Genomic DNA, 20,214 nt, shown 5'->3' with positions numbered 1-20,214 from the left:
CAGGTTTATAGCAGCATGCCACCCCCCAGAATGTTCATTTTGGCCAGCTCAGGATCTTGCAAGAATTTAGAGTAGTTTTCAGTACTGGAAAAAGTAGGAGGTTTCTTTCTTTTTTTTTTTTTTTTCAAGTTTTATTTATTTTGAGAGCGCACGAGCAGGAGTGGGGTAGGGGCACTGAGAGAGGGAGAGAGAGAACCTCAACCAGGTTTCACACCTGGCAACACAGAGCCGGAGGTGGGGCTCAAACTCATGAACTGTGAGATCATGACCTGAGCTGACACCAAGAGTTGGATGTTTAACCGACTGAGCCACCCAGATGCCATGAAAAATTAGGAGATTTCTAATAAAAATCAGAGTATCTGACATTAACCTAAATGACAGTTCCCTTCAGGCACCACACACACACAGACACACACACACACCCTATACTGGGGCCCTGTTTGCTAATTTCTGTTATCTGCTTGACCCCTTAGTTGAGGTGTTCCTTTAGTTTACACAATTCCACAGTAATTCTCGAGTGACCTTAGACATAAATAAAATCACACAATCTCTCTTTAAAAAGAAACAGATGGGGGCGCCTGGGTGGCTCAGTCGGTTAAGCGTCCAGCTTCGGCTCAGGTCATGATCTCATGGGTTCATGGGTTCGAGCCCAGCATCAGACTCTGTGCTGACAGCTAGCTCAGAGCCTTCAGTCTGCTTCAGATTCTGTGTCTCCCTCTCTCTCTGACCCTCCCCTGCTCACGCTGTCTTTCTGTCTCTCAAAAATAAATAAAAACATTAAAAATTGAAAAAAAGATGGAATCTTTATACTCTAAAGAATACTGTAGGGAGAATATGAAATCACATCCTGTGATGGTATTGTTGATTGAAAAAAAATCATATCTCTGTATATTTTAGTTTCAGATACTGCCTTGCAGTGAAACAGTAGTGAATAAAAATGCCAGATACACTGTTCTGCCCAGCTGTATTTTCTTAAAGATGCTGTTTATGTGTAGAAAATTCTCCTAAATCTTATAAATAAAAGCAATCCCACGTGGGGCTGCTGGGTACAGTGAGAGAAGACTTGTCATACAGTAACTATCCCATAATTCTCAGGCATATTTCAAGTAAGTGTTGATCTGTTGGGAAAATAGTGTAAAATGGGGATATCTTCGTCTTTCCAAAGTAGTAAAGCCTTTGAAGTAGCCTACCAAAGATGATCTTTTTTGACAAAGCTATTTTACAGTAGTTCATCAATCATTTAAGGTTTGTGTACAGAAAAGTCAAACTTAGTAACTTAGATGTCTTTGAAAGTTAATTTGGCAAACAAACTGCTAACTTAATGCTTTTTAGACCACCACTTAATATTAGATACCTGTATCTCTTTTCTTCATGCCAAAAAAAGCATGAACAAGTCCCAGAGTGTTGCATTGCAACTTACAATTTCACAGACACAGCTGGGTCTTAATCATTTCTTCAGTTGAAAAGTACACATTAATTAATTTGCTTTATCTTGAAAAAGAGGGACAGAGCTTGTGAGCAAAGCCTGTGCAATTCCACGTCTCCCATCTCTGATGTGTAGATTAAAATTAAACCTTAAATGATGACTTGCTCACAAGGGCGATCCATTACCGAGAGGCATAAACATGTATTTATAGACAGGTTGAAAGCAATCATCTGTTCATGCATTCATTTGCCAGTTCTGGTTCTTCCTATTCTGGGGAAACCGAACCCAAAGGGAAGGAGCTCTGAGGTCCCCTTATTTGTCTTTCATGGCGTCTGTTCAGTTTAACACTAAAGAGGAAAAATCAATAACAAGAGTAAGTAAGACATAAACCAGATACCGGTCAGCTGTTACACTCTTAGATGAGAAAGTACACGGGGAAAAGGAAGTGGCAACATTTACCCAGGGCTCAAGAGCAGTATTATCGTATAATACAGAAGCGTATTACCTCGGAGAGTTTGCAGCACATCATGGAAGAATAATGGAGGCGCAGAACGCTGATTCTCATTCCTTTAGAATTCTTGGGGAATATATGTATACTTTTACAGACTAATTTGTCCTGACATGACAAATGAGTCCCTAGCCTTCCACAATTGGCATTCATCTTCGTACAAGTGTCCTACAAGCTAACGAGACTGAGTCCTGCTCTTTTATTGTACCTCCCAGTTTTCATGTTTCCCATCCTAAGAGGCCATGGGGAGACGCAACATGCACAGCCCCCGGAGCTGGCAGGCAGAGCAGTGCCTGCGAAAGAAACCCATTATGCACTTCAATGGCTTCTTTGAATCCTTGACACGTAACCAGGGCCATGGCTGAGATGGGTTATTTAACTATCTCCAGGTTTACAGTAGGGCTGTGTGCCAGGAGAAATAGCTGTTTTACGTGTCCTTCTAGCATCCTATCATCAGGTGGTTAGCCGGTACATCCTCCAGGGGCACTTTCTGGCAGTACCGCGGGCAGGCCACGTGAACGCTGCAGTTGTCTTCAGCCGCGGTCCTGATGCATTACCCCCTTCCTACCCAACTTGGGGCTCCAGCCCTTGCAAATACGCAGACAATATCTTGTTGAAACGATTACTTTGTGGAGAGGTCCCAAGTCAATCACACTGTCATTTCCCATTCTGTGGAACGCGGGCTGTGTCTGTCTCCCTACTCCATGGCAGTACGGAACCAAAAACCCAACAGGAGCTTGGCACAGAGTTTAAAACTCTTAACGTCGCCGGGATACTGCAATTAGAGGGGTTGTTTAAGTAGTTTTTGAAACTTCGAAAAGTGCTACCCACACAGAGCATATTTATAGGTATCTGCAGCCATTTGCCCATTTCCCTCTCTGTGACTCTGCATATAGAGTCCAAATATGATTTAGGTGTCATCAAACAGCCAGGCAATTAGATAATGGAAGGCTGTCAATGTGAGGATGCCAAGCAAAAACATCTACTTTGAAAGTAAGCTTATTCTGTCTGAATTTTCCATCCAATTATCTCAACTTTCCACCATTCCTAGCCTGAAGAGAAATGGCCTTTTTAAATTCACCATTACTCTGAAGTTATAATCCTAGTCTCTCCAACTCACAGTGTTTGTGAAAACCCTTAAGAGTATTCTTAATTTTAATAGGCATCTGCTTGGTGAATTTATTAGCTCTGCTTAGATTCATCTAAAATTGATGACCTGACTTTACTATGAGTCATATGGGCAAAAATTGTGTTGACTTACTGCACAGGGTCAGCCCAGGTACAAATTCTCTTTGACTATAATTTTTCCCCTGCAGTTTTTAAGACCAGATGGAGTAACGGAGCCATGGCATGTGACCGATGTGGCTGTTGGCCGCCTGAGCTGAGTGGTCTGTGCAGAATGCCGATTGGCCAGGGAAGCAGCCTTCAATATTCCAGATCAAGGGCCAAACAGAAGGGGCTGAAAGGAAGCCTGTCTGAAGTCTTGTGACTGCACTGGTGGTGATACTTGGTTTTTAAAACGACCAGATATTTTCAGGAATTGCTGCTTCCCTCTGCCTCCCTCCCCCATACCCTTGTCATACAGCAGGTCCCTTGGCAGCAGAGCATGAAACAAAGGGGATGTCACTACAATTGGGAATGATTACGAAGTCAGAGAATGAGAATTGCCACATCTTCTGATTCTTCAGGTTAATTTCATAAGCATCACAAGGACTGGGGAGCCATGACAAGCCTATGCAGCCGGAGTACCACTCATGCTTAACCTCCAATACTGGTTCCAGTCCTCTGCCCAACTGTTCCCCCAGTTTCTGCCCTGGAAAATCCTATTCGGGCACACACACTGGTATGTAGGACTTGGCCAAAGCTTGGCTTACAGAGCAGAACACACACACACACACACACACACACACACACACACACACACACACACAACTAAATTAGTTGCCAGCATTTAAAAAAAAAAAAGAAAAACATAGATTTAATGTACAACTCTGGATTTCTGGCTTCTTGAAAAAAGACAGATCTGAGTTCTGGCTTTGCTGGCCAACGTTCCACATGGCCAGCACCCTGGGGCCAAGCCGCGGCTGCCCAGAGTACAGTGGCCAGCCCTCTGCATTTGGAAACATTCCGCCCACATTCCGTTGTCTTAGGAAGCCTCTCCACCCGCTGACCTCACCTCACCTGTCTGACTCCTGAGGCCTCAGCTCTGAAGGCCACCTCCATGCCCAAGAAAGGCACATCCCCTCTGCTGCACGAGCTGGTCTGCCTGTTTTTACCGCCTCCACAAGCAGCTGTGTGTCAGTCCTAGCAAATGAACCCAGTGGGACCCAGTGTCTGTACATGGAAATGAATGAATGGATGGATGCTGCTCGTTTAAAGACTCAAGTGGGCTGCTCCACACGCTGCCGACCCATGCACCTGCAGCACGGTGTGCTTGCCCTTGCACCTGGACTTGGCTGTACGGAGACAGCTTGTGTCACAGTCTTCCAGAATGTTGGCACCCAGTGAACGTTCTAATACTACGCGGTAATCTTGAGAAAAATAATTTACCCGGAGACCTGCAAATGCAGAATGTCCTTGATAAGAGCTCTTAACTGTATCCTAGAAATTGAGGAAGTGATGGCAGTGGCAGGTTTTCCCCCCCTAGGAGGCAAATCATTTACTACCATGTTTCAGTAAGTCTTTTCAAGAGCACATTTTCTACTGACATCATAGGAAGTTTTAAAGGTAATCAGTAATTCACGCTGTCGTTAATAGAAGGAAGGGCACACTAGCAGGGTGACCCTGGGCAAGTCACGTAGCCTTGCTGGCTCTGTTCGCTCACCTGTAAAAGGAAAGGATATAAAATGTACTGGCCTCTGGAACGCCTCCAGGCTCTGCGAGTGCAGCTGATTCTGCCCCACTGAAGGAGGGAGAGGGGACGGGGTGGTGACTAGGGCCGACAGTGTGGCGTGACCTTGCGTCAGGACGCTCCTGTTGTGAAAAGTTCCAGCGTGTGACACTGCCCAGTTTCAACATCAGGACGAGTAAGGTTCAAGTCCCACACGTACTTCTAACCTGGCCATAGAAACCACGCTTATTACCATTTAATCACATTTGGATACTTGGGTTTTACACTAAGGGTAATACTTGTATTTTTATTGTTCTAGCTTAAAAAAAAAGTCTTTTTTAAATGAAATGTAAACTGACATATAATACCTTATTAGGTCTTCATCATAATGATATATATATATATTTTTTTTTAATTTTAATTTAATTTTTTTTAAGTAGGCTTCATGCCCATCATGGAGCCCAGTGCAGGGTTTGAACTCACAACTGTGAGATCAAGACCTGAGATGAGCTCAAGAGTCAAATGCTTAACTGACCAGGCCACCCAGGTGCCCCTGACTTGGTATTTTTATACATTACGGGATGATCTCCACATTCAGAGCAGTTCCCGTCTGACAGCACGCAGAGTTACTGCAGTATTACTGACTACTCCCTGTGCCGTACATTACATCCCGTGACGTGTTGGTTGTATGACTGGAAGTGTGAACCTCTTAATCCCCTTTGTCTGTTTCACCCACCTCCTCCCCTATCCCTTCCCTGGTACCCACCATTTGTTTCTTATATCTGTTTTGTTTGTCCATTTATTTGTGTTTTTCAAATTCCACATATAAATGAAAGTGCTGTTAATCTTTCTCGGTCTGACTTCATTCACTTAGCAGAATACCCTCTATATCCATCCAGGTTGCAAATGGCAAGATTTTATAATTTTGGTGGTTGAGTAATACTCCGCTGCACATGTGTACATGCATACATGCCACTTCCTTATATAGACTGATGGACACTTGCGTTGCTTCTGTTTCTTGACTGCTGTGCTTCAGCTTCCTGGCCTCATCATCTTGGTCTTTGTGGTGTGACTCTCTTTAAAAATCTGAACTGAAATACGTGAAACCAGACTATTGCTCATAAGGTAGGAAGGTAGGAAGAGCGGAGGGTAAAAACATGGGCTTTTGATTTATTTTTATTATTTTTTTATGTTTTTATTTATTTTTGAGAGACAGAGAGAGACAGCGCGAGCAGGGGAGGGTCAGAGAGAGAGGGAGATACAGAATTTGAAATAGGTTCCAGACTCTGAGCTAGTGGTCAGCACAGAGCCTGATGCAGGGCTTGAACCCACAAACTGCAAGATCATGACCTGAACCGAAGCTGGACGCTTAACCAACTGAGCCACCCAGGTGGCCCAAAACATGGGCTTTTGAATCCCACTTAGCAGCTGGGTCCTCTGACAAGATGCCCAAGATCTCTGAGCCTCGGTTTCCTCATCTTTGGGGTGGGTAAAAACAGTGTCTCAAGTTTGGTTGTGAGCTAATGCACATAAAAGGCTATAGCCCTCAATAAATAAATGTTTATTCTTCTGTTGAGATACCGAAAGTTTGCCTTTTAATAGCTTTTCTTGGAACTCCTTAAATAGTCAGGTGGGCCCCAGATCAGCAACTGGGGTGCTCTCCTTTTTCGGTGAGAACAATCCCTCTCGCCTCTCCCCTGCCCTCACTCCGCTCTTCCTCCTTCCTGGTCACTAAGCTTCCCGTCTCTGGAGGTGGGCATCTGGACAGGTGGACAGCTTGCCTCACAATGGCATTAACTGACAGCGTGTGATTTGTGAAATGTAGATGCCAGCGCTGACTCGAGTGCGAAGGAAGATAACAGTGTGGACGACAGGAAAGGGATGGGGTGGGAGGGGAGATCTGTCGGGCGCCCTCTGTGTGCTAGGTACCTGGGCATGTTATTTTAAACATCGCAGCCATCCAGGGAGACAGACCTTCTGGTCTCAGGCACACAAGGAAACTGAGGCTCTGGAAGGTGAAGCGACATGGCCAGATGGCACACCGTCACTATTTACAACACCAGCAGCCAGAACAGGAAGTGCAGACGCAAACCCAGGTCTGTGTGACGTCAACGTTTATGTCCTTCCAGAACATCAGCGGATAGGGAACAGAAGGAAGGCTGGAAACAGAGAGCTGCCGACATAAATAGAAACTGCACTTAAGGTAATAGTTGAATTATAGGTTGATGCATCTCTGCTCACGTGGACAGAGCGGCTGAACGTCCCTAATGGCTTCAGTAATAAAACTCTATAAAAAGAGTACATGGGTTGCTTCCAAACATGTCGGCATGCAAAGGCTCGTTCCACTTTACGGCCCTGTGATTGCACGCTCAACGTGACAGAAAGACGCAAATGCTTCTCAGCCACAGTTTTAGGAGACATTGATTATCTCGTGACAACATCGTGTTAAGTGGAACCACTTGCCGGCCTGCAGCCTCCTCAGCAGTGCTGCTCTAAAGCCGACGCATCCTAGGGAACAGGGTCTGTTATCAGGGGCAGGAACAAGGCCGCCTGCTTCAGGAGCGAGACGCTGAACAGGTCTGGACACCCCACGGCAGGCCAAGGAGCCCCTGCCGGGAGAGGCGGGGCAGCAGGTGCTGGTGCAGAACACCCAGCTTGCTCAGTGCTCGGGACTCATGTCCCAGTGCCCAACTGCTGATTCTCTCGCACCATCTCGAGAATTACAGGGGTTTAAGCAGCAGGTGCCCCTCCCTGGCCTGGTAGCCCTGTTTCAAGGACTCTGGCCTGCAGGGGCTGCTGCTGTCCGCAGGACGCATGGCCGCGGCCACCGAAGAACCCTGCCCAGGTGGAGTGAGGAGCACCGTGGGCCCGGTGATCCCGGTTGAGACCAACGCTCAACCTAGTCTTCAGGGACCACGTCCCGCCACCTGTTGGGTGATATTTGCCTTAAGACATAAGGTTCGTGCAAATGAGAAAAAAAGCCCCGGCTGCTGCTGCTTTTTTTTCTTTTAGGTTATTTATTTACTCTGAGAGAAAGAAAGCATGAGCGGGGGAGGGCAGAGAGAGAAAGGGAGAGAAAGAATGCTATGTAGGCTTTGCACTGTCAATGCAGAGCCCGACTTGGGGCTAGAACCCACCCACGCACCGCAAGATCATGACCTGAGCCGAAAGCAAGAACTGGACATTTGACTGACTAAGCCACCCAGGTGCTCCTAGTCCTGGTTTCTTAATAAAGACTCTGCTCTCTTTCTCCTCTTCTCAGCCATCCGCAGAGACATAAAAGCACCTGCTTCAAGGGAAATGCCACAGACCTAACTTCAACACATTTTGGAGAGTGATGTTGGCATTCAGTGGAGCATAATAATAAACACAGTGTGTAACAGATGTTCTGTCTTTGGTCTGAAGCCACTGTTACAAAGGAGCGGAAAACAGATGTGAATTCGGAAGTCTCCTTAGAAAAAAAATTTTTGTGGGAAAAAAATAAAGTTAAGTTGTAAACCGATTGGATCTTTTAAGGGGAGAAGGCAAGTCTTAGCTTTCAGGAGATTCTTTGTTACAACGGTTTTACCAACATGGCACCCAGCGCCCTCCTACCTGACACACACACATTACCCCCCCCACCCCCCCCAGCAAGCCAAGGGCCTTCAGTGCACTTTGCTCGGATGTTTCAGATAAAGTCTCCAGCCTCACCAGGGCTCTGCAGGCATAGTCATGACCTTAGCAGACCTGAGAATACTGTAGCCAACTGTTTTGACCTCAGGAAGCTGCAACAGTCCCAACCATGTTCACCCATGTCACACACCAGCTTCTGGCCATCTCCATCTTTTCAGCCTTGATAACATTGCTGACCTCCAACATCTGCCCGGGAGGCAGAAGCAAATCCCCCCTTTGTTTTACTGGTAAGGAAACTGAGGCCCTGAGAAGCGAGGTCACTGCCAAGTGTGTCGCAGCTCAGAAGTGGCAAATGAAAGGCAGTTGAGGGCCCCTGACTCCTTCGCTGAGCTCTGTCCCTGTATTACACTGCTTTCAGAAAGGAAGCCAAGACTCATTCATTTCTCCCGGGCTTGCTGCCTGGTGCTCATTACTTCCAGTGCCCGGTTCCCTGCTTGCTCTCTGGGAGCCAGGCTCTGTGCTGCTGCAGACAGAGATGGAAAAACAAAGTCTCCTCACCCCCAGGAACATACTTATCTTTCACAGATGGGCCCGACAGCTCCTGCCCATTGCCCCAGAATAGAATACATAAGCAAATATCAATAAAGTTTCAGAAGGAAAGACCTGTCCTGTGGGGAAGAATGCTGTCCGGAAGGGAGGGCGTGGCAGAGAGAGGTACCGGGCGGGCGCTCACCCAGAGCCCCCCAGTCAGAGGAGGACTTGGCAGGCTGCATGGTGGGCCAGTGAGGGCCACGGAGGGGGCGCCGGAGGGGCTAAGACACTCCAGGCAGAGCCAGGTCTGGAGATCAGTGTGCTGAAAGGTGCAACTCCATGCTGATCGGATTTTCTGACACCAAAACTGGACCATTTCACTCATTGCTTAAGGAATTTCAAATACTTGTCTAAAGTAATGGATGGATTTTTTTTCACTTCATCCAAGTTCGGTTTAACGAATTGTAGGTGACAATGAAGATCAGACCGGATTCCTTTTCCCGTCTAAGAGCAGGACCCAGGAAGTGGGAGGGCTGGGGTCGGGCTGAGGAAAGCTCTCAGGAGAAGCTCAGAGAACTGGTGTGTGTTCCTTTGAGGTGCTGAGTATGTGAGGTGTTTTTTCATATTACTCTCCCTAGTTTTCTGTACATCAGTAATTTCATTAAAAATGAAACAGGACAAAAATAACGGGCTAAATTGAAGGCACTTTCCTGTCGCCCATAGAAAGATATCGGCAGAGTGACTTTGCAGAGAGCAAACTAGAGACATGAGTGTCTGGAGTTTTCCATGAACCTTTGTCAAAATCCTGAGCTGATTTAAACTAAAATGGAGCATTTGCTGGCCTCTGACAGGACGCTTCTCCCCAATAATCTCTCCTCTGTCTGCTCTCAGCGCAGTTAATGGAAAGCAGACTCTCCAGCCACTGCCCTCACCTTTCTGCTCCTCACTGGGCCTGGGATCACCTCAGGCATAGCTGGCTGCCCGGAGAGCGTCCTTCCCCCTCCTGGAATGGAAGTGAACTTCACACATGGCTCACAGAGGAATGGAGACAACTGCAAGTCTGTCCTCCTTTGAGCTCTGAGTAACAGCCCAAAATACCGACAGCACCCGTCACAGATGATTGAAACTTTGAGCCCGACAGATTTTTATTAGGTTGTGGGTTTTTTTTTTTTTTTTTTTTTTTTTTGGTAAAATAGTCTCAAGATCAGGTAGTGGAAACCATTGTCTTGAACTAAACATTTAGAATCAGGTTCTCTGGGGTCTGCTGCTAGCATGCTAGCTTCCATTGTATTGCTTGTCTTTTTCAATGACGTCTGATGCTCTTCCAGTAACGTGAAAGCCAAAAATAGGCTTGATAGTTGACTACAAGCTTCTAATTGTATATAGAGAAACATAATATCATTTCAGGATCTGCCCCGTAATAAAGCGTGCTATTGCTGACTGGTTCTTCTCATCAGCAAAGTATCCACATACACAGTGGATCTGTGTCTAGACACATCCAGGACAGAAAATGAGATAGAAGCATTATCCCTGGAGTTTCCGCAGTTTTCTTATATTCTTTAGGAAATTCATTTCATTTATTAAAAAGAAAAACAAGTCCTCTTTATGTCCTAGGGAACCAGATGAAGACAGCAAAATAAAACATTTAAATAAATTTAAATTTATAACTGCATTTGGTAGACATTGCTGAAATTTTCTGAAATGAATGATACCTTTATTGCCTTTGTTCACGTTCTCTGTTAGGCTGGCTCCATTTCCTTAGAGCAGGTATCCGTTTGAATTGGGGTGGAAAGAGCACCACTCGCTGGCTGCTGCTTTTCAAATCAACTCAAATCTGGTGATAACACTCCCTATAATGTTCATTTGTTTATAATGTGAAATCCTACCCTCAAAATTAATAACTGTTTCCAAACATCCTGAATGTATGCTTCCTTAAGGCCAGCAAGGCTAAGTTCCAGGAAATTATAAGTTTGTTTAAATGTCTCTGCCACTTAATGACTCGATTCCTTACATAGGTGACTTAAAGTTCACTGCACAGAGACAGATTTAAAGTCCCGCTCATTGAGATGAAGGTGGTTGGCATCTGGGTGAACTGTTTTCACAGCAGCGCTTGTTTTGAAAAATGCCTCACTTTTTCTTAAGTTTAAAGAAAAAACAAGATTTGATGTTCTGTTTCTTAGATCTAGATGAAGCAAGTTGGTTTTGAAATATAGGTATACACTCCCTTATTTGCAATTACAAACCAAAACGAACCAAGATGTGCCTGAAAATTTACGAGTTTTCCCCCATTTATTTGGTGACCAAATTTGACCTAAATTGGCATGAGACCCTTTGTAGTCTTTATTTATTCTTGGTAGGGGAGTATTTATGCATTTCAATGCAAAAATAAGTTTTCTTTGCAAAAAGTATTTTAAAACTGAAATGTAGTTAATATACAGGGTTATGTTAGTTTCAGGCATAAAACATGATTCAACAGCTCTAGACATTTCTCAGTGCTCACTATGGTAAGTGGAGTCACCGTCTGCCGCCAAACATTAGTGCAATCTTATTGACTGTATTCCCTGTGCTCTACTTTTCAGCTCTGGGACTTAGTTATTTTGTAACTAGAAGTATGTACCTCTAAATCCCCTTTATCTAGCTCACCCATCCTCTGTTCCCCTCCCCTCTGGCAACCACCAGTTTGTTCTCTGTATTGAAGAGTGTTTTCTTGTTTGTTTGGTTTCTTAAATCCCACATAGGAGTGAAATCATATGGTATTTGTCTTTCTCTGTCTGACTTACTTCACTTAGCATAATACTCTCTGGGTCCATCCATTTTGTTGCAATTGGCAAGATTTCATTCTTTTTTTATGGCTGAGTAATAATACTCGATTGTGTGTGTGTATGTGTGTACACCACATCTTCTTTATTCATTCATCCCTGGCTGCCTCCATATCTTGGCTATTGTAAATACTGCTCCACTGCAAACAATATTAATGGCTTGGTTACTGGCTGTTGCCCCCACTGGGGTATATGTCCTGTGTCACTTTTCTAAAATCTGAAAAATTAAAAATTCTCAAACATATCTCTTGCAAAGGTTTTGAGAAAGAGACTGCAGAATTATATTCCTTTGTCCCTGAAGAGATTAAAAACAGGATGAGAGGGGCGCCTGGGTGGCTCAGTGGGTTAAGCATCCGATTTTGGCTTAGGTCATGGTCTCACAGTCTGTGAGTTCCAGCCCCGCGTTGGGCTCTGTACTGACAGCTTGGAGCCTGGAGCCTGCTTCAGATTCTCTGTCTCTTTCTGCCCCTTCTCTGCTGACATTCTGTCTCGTTCTCGCTTTCAAAAACAAAATAAACATTTAAAAAATTAAAAAAACAACAAAAACAGGATGAAAAATAAGAACAAAGGAGATGCTTTTAGAGTGTGGTTCCCAGCACCAGCTTTGCTAAACCCAGGAGCTCTCTAATGGTCCCAGGCACACTATGAGAGGCTCACAGTGAAAAAAAAGTATAATCTGATTTCCTTTAAAAAAAAAAAAAACCATGTATCCTATTATACTTGAGAGAATAATTCAGAGATTAGGAATCGCTGACCGAGCCATGTCAGCTTGATTTCCTCTGTTCTGCCTTCACAGCGACGGGCTCGTGTCCATACGAGGGGCTGACAGGAGCGGGCTTGCACAGAATGAGTGCAGTGGAGGTGAGCTTGCTAGAGAGGGTCTCAAGGACTGGTGGGTAGAGGGTCCCACCACCGGCAGGGGTGACAGCTTCACTTGGGGCAGCAGCACCCCCGCCCTGCCTGGGTGAGTTTCAGTTTTCTTCCCACCCACCTGCCAACGACTCCCTCCTCTCTCTCTCTGGATGTTTTTTTTTTTTTAACTTTTAATTTTTAATTTTTTTTGAGAGACAGACAGCGTGAGCCGGGGACAGTCAGAGAGACACACGCACACAGAATGTGAAGCAGGCTCCAGGCTCTGAGCTGTCAGCACAGAGCCTGATGTAGAGCTCAAACCTATGAACGTAATCCTGACCGGAACCGAAGCTGGATGCTTAACTGACTGAGCCACCCAGGCGCCCCTCTCTGGGTGTGTTAACGGCATAGACTTCACTACCATTTCTGTGCAGTTGGAGGAGGTTTCTCCTAAGGAGCATTCATAGTGTGTGCAGTCTGTAATCCTTCTCTGCCCCATGGAATGACCTGGCTAATGGCTGTTTCCAGTCCCTATCATCAGAGGGAACTGTGGGCTGGCAGTTGCTGCTTGAGGTACTTGCGTTTAATTTTTAAGTACCTGCAACTGTCCATAGGTAACACCAGTCCACTGAAGGGGTCACTAATAAAATGAAGCATTTGAATTTCAAGAATATTTTGGGAGGAAAGCTGTTATCTCGGGCAACAGGTGGGGTCTGCAGGGAGGGAAGGTGTACTTCTTCCTTTCTTCTCTGAGGGCCTCCCCACAAATTGTAGCATCCCCCCCCCCCAACTGCCTGCCTCACTTAGTTCTCACACAGTGGGCACCAGGCATCAGGCACAATGGTGATCTCTTCTACTTTCAAGCTAAAATGGAGGCTAATGGTGGAACACTGGGACACAAGGTTTATGACCGCGATCCAAATTATCTGGAGGGAAAACGGCCCATGGTTATCACCAATTAACCCCCCAATCTAAGAATGAGCGAATAAATGGACAGATAAATAAATAAACAGCAGATCCCATAATTAATAGCATGGTACACAATCAGTATAATTACTGTCTCTGTGAGAGAGACCAGAATCAGGAGAAAGTGAAATTATCCAGGAAGCTCAAGTGTGACAGGCAGAAGCCCAAGGAAAGTGCGGAGGGTCAGACAAAAGAGAGATGAGAAATTCCAGCCCAGCACATGTGCCCAGGCGGCTGTCACCCCAAGACAGCACAGGGGTCGCCTGCACACACATGCACGGCTTTCTTGGGGAGGAAGTGGAGACCTGGGAAGCGCATAAATGGCTCTGAAAGGCTGCCCATCCTCTGGTGACTGCAAGGCGTGGGGGTCCGTCTGGTCATCCCGCTTTCTCGCTGGGAAGGATGCTAAGGTCTGAGTAGTGAGATGGGGAAAAATCCCAAAAAACAAAAAGCAGCTGTAGAACACATGGAGAGGGACTAATGCACGAGCTTCTTTTTGAAAGGGAGATTCCCCAGGTTCATTTTGACTCAGTGAAAGACTAAGGCAGAATGATTTTCTACTCAGATGGCGATATTCTTCCTGTTCAGTTAACACAGACTTCAGCTCTCCGAAGAATAAAAAAAGCAAAGTCGTTCTGAAGTGTTATGCAAGAGTAGGCAGATGTGTCCCTCGCGTATCTATGTAATCAGCCCTTTCCAGCAGCACTAAGGTGTGGAAGAAAGGCTGAGGCCCCTCCAGAAGCTTCAGTGAGGAGGGAGCACGGCGCTGTGCGACCCCGGGGCAGGACTGCCTGTGCGGGCAGGGCCCCGTGTCACCATCCCACGTCGTCAGGACGCTCGTCTTCCCTCACTTTGTGTGCTTTCGTGTGTCACGGGTTCCTTCCTTAACGTGTCGGGAGTTGTCAGTGAGAACAGGAGACCCTAGCCGACGGCACACAAGCGTGCTGGCGGGGAGAGAGGACTTGACTTCCAGCGTTGAGTTAGATAAGCGGCTTCCCTCATGGATTCCTCCGTGCATTCACTCAGCCAGTGGTGGCGGCGCCTGTGCAGGCAGGGCGCGGGGCTGGGCCGCGGGGGACCCCGAGATAGGGGCTCCGTCCTGGGTTCTGCCCCCAGCCTGTTTGGCGGGCAGCACAGGAGCAGCCGGGACAAGGTGGAGAGCGGCGTCGACACAGGATACTCCCCAGTTCAAAGGGACTGAGATAACATCCAGATGTTCATTTTACAACCAAAACACACTCCTATCTGTCCACCTCTCTACTCGCTAACTCTGACGGTCTTTTTAAAAGCACGGCCAGGCCAGGCCCTCCTCTGTGTAAATTCCCCAGTCGCTTCTTACTGCCTTTACGGTGCAGGAACCGCCTCTCCTGGGTGCAGAGAGCACCACCTGTCTCCACAACACCATCTGCTTCCCCTCCACCGCTCCACACTCTGCTCCACCCGACCGACCTGCCTCGTTCTCCATTCCTGCCTTCCGGACCTGGACCCGCGGCTCGCTCCCTGCACCACCTGGAATATTCTCCCATTCTTCTGACAGCAGATTCACCGTGGTCATTCAGAACTCGGTGAAAATGCCTCTTCCTTAACAGACCTTTCCTGACCTCAGAAAACAACCCAGTGCCTTTTTTTTTGTTTTTCAATCACATTCTTCTAAATTTCTCTAGTGGATTTATCCCTAGTCGGTACTTCCACATTTATATTTTTATTTGCTTTCACCTGTCTCCCCCCCCGCCCCCCCCGCACCCAACACCAAATAGAACGTCAACGTGGTGCAGACAAGCTTGTCTTGTTCGTCGCAGTATCTACCACATGGTCTGTGTGCAGGAGCAAAGCTTACTACACAGCGAACTTCTGACGCATATTCATCGAACAATGAGTACATGTTACCCCAAGGAAGATCATCACAACAATTTCTGGCAAACCAGTGTTTTAAAAAGGTAGAGCTGGAGCGCCTGGGTGGCTCAGTTGGTTAAGTGTCCAGCTTCGGCTCAGGTCATGATCTCATAGGTCGTGGGTTTGAGCCCTGTGTCGGGGTCTGTGCTGACAGCTCAGAGCCTGGAGCCTGCTTCAGATTCTGTATCTCCCCCTCTCTCTCTGACTTTCTCCTGCTCGTGCTGTCTCTCTCTGTCTCTCAAAAATAAATAAAAGACATTAAAAAAATTAAAAAAATAGAAAGGTAGAGCTGCGGGGCACCTGAATGGCTTAGTCAGTTAAGTGTCCAACTTTGGTCAGGTCACAATCTCACAGTTCATTAGTTTGAGCCCCATGTTGGGCTCTGTGCTGACAGTGTGGAGCCTGCTTCAGACTCTGTCTCACTCTGTGTCCCTCCCCTGCTCACACTTTGTCTCTATCTCAAGAAGAAATAAACATTAAAAAAAAAAAAGTGGAGACCCAAGGAGTGAGGATGGGTGTTTTTAGATACCTAGAGAAACATGGAAGACAGTTATGAGGGTAGAGAGACATCAATGGGCAGAAACCATTAGGTGGTCATTTCTGCCCCACATAAGGAGCTGTCTAGTCACCCCAGTAACACAACCATGGCCTGGCCTCCCCACGGGCGCAGGAGGCCGGATGAGTGCTGAGGGAGAAGGAATACCGTCCAGGGCAGTCAGACATCGGATGTGGGGCTAGACCAGACAACATGTAAGGTCCCAGTGGAAACCCTGATTGCCTCTGATTCTTGGATCCTCTGACAAGTTCTCCCTCCCACGTACCGAGGAAGCACTGCTTAGAGCAGGAAACCACAGATGGTCCAGGAAAATCCTGTTGTTGACTCAAGTTTTTGCTGGAGGCTGCCCATACAGCTCTCAGGATGAGATAGCCTGCCCGGGCTCAAACCACCAAGGAGAACGTCCTCGGGCTGTGGCCGGGCCTCACTTTGAGCAGTGTGTGTCAGTTAGGTCGGCCGCAGGCGAGAGATGGGCGCAGCTGACTGAATGTGATGGGCGCCAACCAGGGGCCTTCTGGGGTAGGGACGCCCAGCATCCGTACTGCCCCACCTCTTGTCGTCTCTGCACGGCTCAGAGCAGGGCTTCAAGGGTGGGATACAGAGTTAAGCTCTGGTGTGTGGCCTTCCTGGCGGTGACTGTCATCCACTGGCTTGTTACTGAGGCTCCATTGCCAGTGACATACAGACCCCAAGAGATGATTTAACTGCACTCTGGCCTCAAATCCCTGCCCGGTGACTCAGAAGTTTCTCCTGACACCAGAGCAGCTGGGCCAGCCAGCTGGAGAGACCTGCAGATGCTGCCGGCGGGAGCTGGAGGGGCCTGGGGGACTCGCGTCTGTGCAGCCAGCCCATGGTGGGCCTCGGCGGGCCCCAGGGTGGGGTGCTCTCCCCTTGGTAGACGGGACGCCAGCAGGGATGTCCGCTTCGGCGTGGACTGCCTGTCACCCTGCAGCACAGAGCACTGTGGCTCTTTTTCGTTTGCAACTCAGAGAAGTTTTATTTCTTTGGGGAACAGTAGATCCTTGAGCCAGTCCATCTGGAGAAAGTATGAGAGAGAGCACTTTGGCCGGAGCGTACCACCCACCCCGATATCTGGGCTCAAAACAGATCTCAAAGCAGGGAACGTGTGAAAAGTTCAGACGTGAAGGGAGGGGGTAGTGGAGGTGGTGGGGGGGGACACAAGAAAGAGATGGTCTTTGTTTCTGGAAAGAAAAAGGATTGAAAGCAAAGACATAAAATTAGATGAGTTGATTATATACCAGAAGATCTGAAATGTGAATGCGTAGAATCCTCAGTACAAATGCTGTGCTTAGGCAACATTTTGCATGTTGAAAGTCCTTACTAAATTTGTTGGTTAAAAAAAATTTTTTTACGTTTATTTATTTACTTAGAGAGAGGGAGCTTAAGTCGGGTAGTGGCAGAGAGCGAGGGAGAGAAAATTCCAAGCAGGCTCTGCACCGTCAGCTCAGAGCCCAGTGCAGGGCTCGAACTCAAGAACCATGAGATCATGACCTGAGCCCAGATCAAGAGTTGATACCCAATCAACTGAGCCACCCAGATGCCCCTAAATATTTGTTGATTTTGACTCAAGAGGCTTTGAGTATTTTAAAATATCACCACCTTGGGTTCTACAGTGATTGTGAAAGGGGCATTTTTTTTAAAAATGCAAAGTTAAATCCACCCCAAGACTGATTTTTTAAGGGTTGGGAATATTTCATTTCCGTCATAAAAGCAACTAGTAACACAGGTTGGTCTCCGAGGGAGTGGGACAGGAGGTCACCTGTGGGAAAGGGACTCACTTTTTGTGTTGTACTCTTGTAGTTTTTAAAGACTTAGTTCCTTGTGCATGTGTTTCATTTTTGGAGGGGAAAACCCAAAACTGTTTATTTCTTAAAGATCTGTCTCCCAAGGCAAACCCAGGACTCAGGCCTCCTGCTACATGCCAGTTCCCGGAATTTTCCCCAGGACTTTTGTGCCTTTATAGTCTGTTCAGCCTGTGGGAATATTCTGGAACACAGGATGAGGGTGAGGGACGTTTACGGGCATTGCGGTGTCGGCAGAGATAACTTTGTGAGTTTATCTGTGACACAGATGGATACATACGGTGGCTCGTAGTTTACCCAACGCCGTAACCCGCCCGCCTGCATGCCATATGAATGTCTGCCTAATTTATTAGCTTTCAAATAAAAATGTAACCAACTCTGAAAGGCAGGGCACAGTGAGGTCAGATACAAAGAATCGGAGGCGCTCAAAGCAACTACCCTTCATATTTTCTATTTTCCACAAACAAGACTGCAGTGCTGTGTATGGGAACCTAATTTTCCCTTTATTTGTGTGTTCATTTCCGGGCAGACTCCTGCCCTCCCCTCCCCACTCGTCCTATGGCATCCCTGCCCTTTCTTGGTGTTCCCTTCCCATGTCCCAGGAGGCCAAAGGCGGCTTCTAGAGGATCCCTAAATGATGTCGGGCCTTTTAGAAGCAGAATGTGTTCTCTTCTGGGAATGGTCACCTTAGACTATCCCAGAAGGACTGTTCCCGGAGAGGAGGGGACATTGACTAGAGTAGAGAGAAAAATAAGACTTCAGCAACAGAGCAAAGAGGGCAGAGGAGAGCGGTACCTCCCCACTGTATTAGAATCTGATCAGTGAAAGTATCCTTCATTCTACCCTAGCATCCCTTTCTGGGAGGTAAGCTCTAAGGCTCTCCTCTTCCCTCTTTCCTTTCCACTGTTTGTTTTTTTTTTCTTAAACATTTGTTTTTTGAGACAGAGAGAGAGAGAGGGAGAGGGAGAGAGAGAGAGAGAGAGAGGCAGAGCATGAGTGAGGGGCAGAGAGGGAGACACAGAATCTGAAGCAGGCTCCAGGCTCTGAACTGTCAGCACAGAGCCCAACACGGGGCTCAAACCCACAAACCGTGAGATCATGACCCGAGCCAAAGTCGGAAGCTTAACCTACTGAGCCACCCAGGCGCCCCTCCTTTCCACTTGTGTACTCCACACTGAGCTAGGTGCTGAGCAGAGGGGGCAGAAGGCTTGTTCTTTCCTTCCTGGGTTCCCCCTTCTCCCCGGGGTCCTTTTCAAGCACTGCGAAGTTGTTTCTCTCACTGGGAAGGAAGACAGCGGCTTCAGAATCCAGTTGCAACTCCAGCTTGAGCTGCCGAGGCGGGTGCTGCCCTTTGGATCCTGCGTGTCCCCTTCCCTCCCCCCACCGCGTGTGCCTGTCTGTGTACAGCTGCGCGCAAACACGTTCCAGAGTGTGAGTACAAACCGGTGTGTTCCAGACTCGCCTGTACTTTGGAATGGCCTGGAGAGCTTCACGAATTAAAGATACCTTGTCCCACCCCCAGAAATTGTGACTTCCTCCATCTGGGGGTGTGACTTGGGCTTTGGAAATTTTCGTAGATCCCCAGGTGATTTAGTTAGCAGACAAGTTGGGAGCCGCTGATACAAACAGATGGGGTCCAAATTACAATCCTTTTTTTTTTTTTTTTTAAGAGATAGGGCAGAGAACTCTCTATCCTTATTTTTTTTTTAACATTTATTTATTTTTGAGAGACAGAGAGAGACAGATCATGAACAGGGGAGGGGCAGAGAAAAAGGGACACAGAATCGGAAGCAGGCTCCAGGCTCTGAGCTGGCAGCACAGAGCCCGACGCGGGGCTCGAACCCATGAACCGTGAGATCATGACCTGAGCCGAAGTCGGACACTTAAGACTGAGCCACTCAGGTGCCCCCACTGAAATTTCCATTTCAGTGCCTTCAGCTCTGCTCAGAGATAACGGATCATGATTCAGAAAACTTGTGCCAGCTGCACAGAGTGGCTTCTAAAATACCTAAGTCTGCTTTGTGCTCACCTGCCCTCTTGCCAAACCACTAAGAAAATATAATTTAATCCACTAAATATGACAGGGAGCGAAGCAGAGACTTCTAGCACGGGGCTTGCGATGTATTTTTAATGTAAACATGGACCATGGGTAGGTTCTCTTTTATGACAGAGTTGAAATAAAGCAGGCCTCGTTAACCCCCCCACATGCTGTGGAGTCAGACCATGTGGACCCTGTGGGAGGCACCCTATCTCCCAGCCTTATCAAAACGGCCTTTCTTCTGCAACTGTGCCCTGGTAACCTGGGGAATATAAATTTTGATTACTGATTCCTGCATTGTTAGTAACTGACAATATATCATCAGTAGCTGGTCACCAGTGTCAGCCCCGACTTAATTAT

General features: G+C 47.1%; 1 protein-coding gene across 5 annotated transcripts in view; it reads right to left on the bottom strand.

Annotated features, from left to right (window-relative positions):
* SEMA6A (semaphorin 6A) overlaps positions 1-20,214 on the bottom strand; it is a 163,913-nt gene that overhangs the window by 94,925 nt on the left and 48,774 nt on the right. The window lies entirely within an intron of this gene.

This window comes from Suricata suricatta, chromosome 6, assembly GCF_006229205.1.
Source record: "Suricata suricatta isolate VVHF042 chromosome 6, meerkat_22Aug2017_6uvM2_HiC, whole genome shotgun sequence".
Classification (NCBI taxonomy): Eukaryota; Metazoa; Chordata; class Mammalia; order Carnivora; family Herpestidae; genus Suricata; species Suricata suricatta.
The sequence above is the reverse complement of the archived record's forward strand: the minus strand, read 5'-3'. Positions and strand labels throughout refer to the sequence as shown.